This window comes from Ruditapes philippinarum, unplaced genomic scaffold, assembly GCF_026571515.1.
Source record: "Ruditapes philippinarum isolate M1 unplaced genomic scaffold, ASM2657151v2 ctg7803_1_1_1_1, whole genome shotgun sequence".
Taxonomy (NCBI): Eukaryota; Metazoa; Mollusca; class Bivalvia; order Venerida; family Veneridae; genus Ruditapes; species Ruditapes philippinarum.
In genome coordinates, this window is record NW_026858718.1 from 39,388 (window position 1) to 45,236 (window position 5,849).

The 5,849-nt window shown below is 33.6% G+C and overlaps 1 long non-coding RNA gene across 1 annotated transcript; it reads right to left on the bottom strand.

Moving 5' to 3' along the window:
• Positions 1-439: 439 nt before the first annotated feature.
• On the bottom strand, positions 440-4,612 carry LOC132754034 (uncharacterized). The gene is made up of 4 exons (XR_009629035.1): positions 4,480-4,612; positions 3,956-4,052; positions 3,363-3,497; positions 440-537 (listed from the first exon to the last, which is right to left on the bottom strand). It is a non-coding gene; the product is annotated as an uncharacterized LOC132754034 (long non-coding RNA).
• Between the last annotated feature and the right edge of the window lie 1,237 nt (positions 4,613-5,849).

Here is a 5,849-nt window from a genome sequence, read left to right on the forward strand (position 1 = left end):
CAATGAAAATAATTGTACATGTATATAATATCTTTCCGTTTTGTCTAGAAAATGTCCGCTTCGCTGGCGTTTGATTTTTCAAGACAACGAAATTGCTACCTTGATTATCTTTTATACAGTTTCTCTTCGTTATACTCAAGTTATATAAACATGATAGGTTAGAATGTTGAGAAAAAATCAATAACCCCGTTTACTCTGTTGTTCCAAAATTGTCCGTTGCGTATTTTAGTCATACCCGATGAATTGTGGGTAACTTTCATTTTTGCATCAAAAGCTAATGTGAAAATGCATTTTCTCGCATAATTGTTGCAAGAGGGTTGGTTAAAGTGTAAGTTATTGTTATTTTAGTTATAATATTGTGATTTGCGAGGAAATTTGTTTACATTTTTTTTTTGATACCAAATTACCTGTCAGACCTCAGTGTAGCCCCTTTAAGGAAGAAAGAGACATTCTACAAGACCGCAAAATATCGCAGCAAACAGAGGCGTTCGAGTAGAATGTTACTACAAAGCTCTCTGTATTCATCACAGTCAGCATCTGTGGAAGACCACATGTATGCTATTAATCTTAATAAATAAAAGACATTACAAATATAAACTTGCAAATTCACATACATTACAAATTGTCGGCACTATCTATAAAATATTTTACTTCAAATAAATTGTCATTACGGCTAAATGATTTCGACATCGGAATGGTAATGTACTGTGAATCTGACAATAACGAAATAAAATGGGCGCACTCACAAATCGGTTCAATATGCGCATTCTTGTTTTGGTCTTTTTAACAATGGAAAATTAATTTGAACTGGTTAAAGAGAAATTTATTACATGTATGAAATCAGTATGTTGTGTTTTGATTTCAGTTTCAATAAATATACTGTATTGTTGACATTGCTATTTTCCCTCACTGATTCTACTCTTAAATTGTCTCATTTGTGTCTTAATTGTAACAATAAACAACCAAAAATGAATAAACTTCTGAAAACTGCAAACAATGTGTTCATTATCATAATGCAAAGTAAACAGTGTCAACTATTTGCACATACCTTAAAGTCTACAAGCTGGATAGCCATAATGACCAGTACAAACCCCCTCATTAAAGCAAACTTTCCTTGCATTGTTAACACCCTGAGGCTCATAATTTAAGTGATTCAAATTTATACATAATTTATTATGACACAGGTGTGATACATGTATTTTCGGGTCAAGAACCTGACCAGTTTCTAAAAAATACACCGCACGGTGAACCCTAACTTTTACCCTGCGCCCTCGAAGCATAAAACGTAGCTGGCCGTAGCCATCTGTGTCCACCGTACCATGCCATTTCAGGCAATTACCAACAGACACAGATTTTTTGTCAATAACCGACATAACATGTGCTTTTTCATCACTTGTTAAAGATAAATTAAATAGAAAACTGGCCATTATGACTGTTTCTAGTGAAAATAAAAAAATAATAGTTAGTCAGGCTATAATAACTAGGATTTTCATATAGAAAATGTAAATGAGAAGACATTTCTACAAAAAATTAACCTTTAAGGCATCAAACTGTTAAATTATATGTTAAAATGTTAATTTGAGCAATACAAAGCTTTCTATAATCAATAAATATGCATTTTCATGATGCTTGGGTAACTAACAAATTTTGTCAATTTTCAGTGTATTTATTACCTCCCTTTAATAAACAGGCCATTTGCTTTTCAGAAGTAGGTTAAATCCAATGAATTGTATAAAATAATGTTAATAAGTGTCTTACAAATGTTTTGCAGTAAAAAATTGCTAATTTCAAAACATTTTCAAAAAATGAAATTTTCCTTAAGGGGGCAGGGGACCTAAAAATGAGCAATTTTTAGTTCCGTGAGGCCGTTAAACACATTACCAATTTTTTTTTGATTTTATAAACATGTGAAAAACTTACTGCTTGGCAGTATTCAAGGATATATGACAAACATTGAAAAAAATAACTAAATGCATCCATTGCTCCATATAGTACAATCTGAGAGCAAATAATATTACCCCCCACCCATCCAAAATCAGGCTGAAAATAAAGGAATATGCCCAATCTTCATGAAGAGCTAACACTAAAAAATCCGCCAAGTCTTTAAATTTATAAAAATTTTTCATGAAAAATATCTAAAGTATGAAATGCTAAAAAAAGTTTTGTATACTTTTAAATTTTTTTGCAAAATTTTATCAATTTCTTACCTTCTGAGCAGATGAAAATCTGAAATTTCAGTTTTTCACCCTTTTTTTAAGAGTCAAAAATGTAAAACTCCCAAGGCAAATTTTTGCACAAAAACATTAAATTTACCCCATTTCCTACAAAAATTACAAAAAATTACATCAACAAAGAAATTAAACAAAACCCTTCAAAAAACCATTCTGTATTTCAAAAATTTCAGGGGGCCAAAAAGTAGAAATGTCCCTCCCCCTTAAGTTTTTTAATTGCCCAATTGTAATTTTTCTGGTTTTTTTATTAAATATGACAATTCTAAATAAAGGTATATTTGAAATTTGAATAGTGTGTTTATATCTTATTTTATCCCAGTTTTAGAAAAATGTCAAATTTCAAGGGAAATAACCAGTACAATGTCAATTTCTGTAGTATGACTGATTTTCTTCTAAGTGACAGAAAACTATATAGATGCATTTTTTCCTGGTTTCAGCACATTTTAAGACCCAAAGCAATCTTTTTTGTTATTTCAAGCATTATATTACATGATTTTCACCAAAAATTCAAGCATGCAGCTCTATTTCCATGCACAAAATGATGTACACTGCAAATTAGACCTCAATATATATATTATATAAAGATATACTTCTATGACTAGAATGAGCACTGATTAATTTAAAATATATAATGTTCACATAAATATATAGTCATATTGCTAAAATAATGCACTCTTAGTTCATTTTTAAAGGTAATTATTTTCAGATTTAAAGATATTAAACAGCTTGGCTGTATTAGAGTTTACAATGACAAAGTAAAAGGGAGATAAGTACTATAATTCCAAAGTTTACCTTTCTGCTTATAACGGTCAAAAGAAAGACAAATAGTAGTTATTCCTTAATGACCTGACACTGTTTACTTCATTTAAGACTCTTAAACACAGAAAAATAAGAAACATAAGAATATTGTCCCCAAACAAATCTTTGCCCAGCTTCAGTATCAATTAGCACTTTGGGTTGCATGTACAATTAAGTTAATAATGAGACAAATTAAAAAAACTTCAAATTTAAGTTATAAGCACAATGTTGCTAGGCGAGCAAAAGGCGCACTGTTTAAGAAAGGTTTTTATCCAAACTATGACATTAACAACAGTGTTAATTCAGCATCTTGTTCCAGAAATGTGGATTTACCAATTAACCAGTGTCCGGAATCTTTTGTGCGTCTTGAGCAATCAGTTGCGGATGATGTACTAAATGCTGCTGGTCAAAGACTTAATTCCTCAGTTCTGCCATTCAAGTTACGCCCACGCCGCGCACAGTCAAAGCCTGAAAGTTTGAAGGACAGTGAGTTAGCATGTGAAGGAAGCAATGAAAATTTCATTGTTAACTCTCAGAAGCTAGGCTGCATTCTGCAATTAGTGGCAAAACATAGCTGTATTCAGCCTAATATTAAAACTGTAGTGTCTGACAGAAGGGGGGTGTGTGTGGAAGTTACCATTAAATGTACCAACTGTAACTTTACAACAGGGGCTCAGTCCTTGTCCCAAACGATAGAACAGCGGCATGGGAAACCAAGTGGGACACTTAATTCTAGTTTGCTATTGCCAGTTATGTCATCTAAGATGGGCATTGCTGATGTGCAGCTTGTCTTAGCATGCCTTAACATTCAAGCACCAAATAAGAGGGGAATGCAAAGAAAACTGAACATTATGTCAGATCAAGTGGAAGATATTTGCCAGGATCAAATGTTAAAAAATCAGGAGTATGTCAAGACTATTACTCACTTGTCTGGAGCCTCTGCTGAAACAGATGTGGAATTCGATGCATCTTACACAAGCAGGCCACAAGCAAACAACATCACTGCCACACAAGTTTTCGCGCCTGTAATTGAAAAATCTACCTTAAAACATCTACCTATAGACATTAATGTTGGAAATAAATTATGCATGAGGAAAGAATGTGATCACAACAACAAGCATTGCAAAAAGAACTATTCTGACCACACATCAATAAATCAAGCTGAATCAGCATTCCTTAAAAAATCACTAGAAAAAATTAAAAAGCAAAATATTATAAAAGTTCGATCCGTCACGACAGATGCAAGTTTATCTCTCGCTAAAGCTATTAGAGAGCATAATGTTAAGACAAGCACTAAAGTGCAACACTATAAATGCTTTGTCCATGCAATGCGGAACATGCATAAGCAGCTTCGTGCAGCCAAAATCAAGGTCCCAAGAGGCATGGACCTTGCCGCATACAGGGCAAAATTGGCAACAAGTATTCGTATTCGTGTACGATTGGAACTTACCAGAATGCAGAAACTCTTTCACCAGCAAGATCAGTACATACAGAGAGCCAGAGATGCTATTGAAAACATTCTGGACTGTTTCAGTGGCAAGCACAATGGTTGCCGCCGGAAGTCAGTGTTTTGCCAGGCACGCCCTAAAACAGCAAAAACAAACGCATCTATTTGCCATATGGACGAAATCTTCAGTTATCGTCATGTGAATGAAACATTATCAAACAATAAGTACTGCGGGTGTTCAAACAGCTGAGAGATACAGCAAAGCTGGCAACAACAAATATGTGTGAAAGCATGCATAGCCGAATGTTTTCATACCCAAAAAGCACTGTATGGAGCCGTAACTTTTCCGGCCTATGCCACTCTGCTACTATCGGTCAGTATAGGTCGAGGACTGTCACTCCTAAAACTGGCGGGAAAAATTGGGTGTCAATCGAACCGATGACCCGCTGTTTAAGTATGCAATGTACATGCAGCAGACAGCACGTTACCATACCTTTAAAGGTACTCCACTGAGGTACGGCCGAATGTCACAAAAAAAAGTAAAATTTCACGAAACCGATAATTTTTTGTTACCTGCGTGTTAGGGACATTCAAACAGAATCAGTGATACATTGATATATGTCCTTTGGATTGGCAAATCGTTTGAAATACATATTTTCTCCAATTTTTGTTGGAAAAGCGTTTAAACACCTTTCAGTTTTGCAAATCTGAATAAAAACAACGGTCACGTGATGATTCTCGGGATGACTAAAAGCGAAACGGAGAATTTTTTTTTGCGTATCGGCAGCAACGAATGTGCGAAAGTGGAATATACCAACAATCCATAAATTTAAAAGCAATTATGGGTTTGTTTGTTAATTTCTTGTTGTTCACATATGTTCTTGTGAGAAAAATCTTTCAAAAGCAATTTCAAAATATTTAAAAGTATTACATTGTTGTAATCATGTTTGTTTTTTTCTCCATTACAATGATGAATTTAGCTAAACGTACGGAGTTGGAAACTGACATACACAATTTTTACAAATATTCTATGTTAATTTGAGAGCTTTCGTGTAATTATTAAAAAATTATGTATAACTTTGTAATGGCAAAAAAAATTATGATATCTAGGCTAAGAAAATTTACTTTGTCATCATTGTATTAAATGGGTCCTATTTTAAAGGTCATTTTGGTTTATCTGACACGTGTTCAGGAAAAAAAACTTCGTAATACCTTTTATACAACGAACATGAACTTGAGTATTGTAAGCATAAAAATCACACGCACACCACAGAATGTTATTCCAGAATTTCTCTTTAACTCTGATCAAAGCACTAAAAAAGCACTGGCTAATAGAAAAGAATCCAGGCCTCATTATAGGACATTTAGCTTCA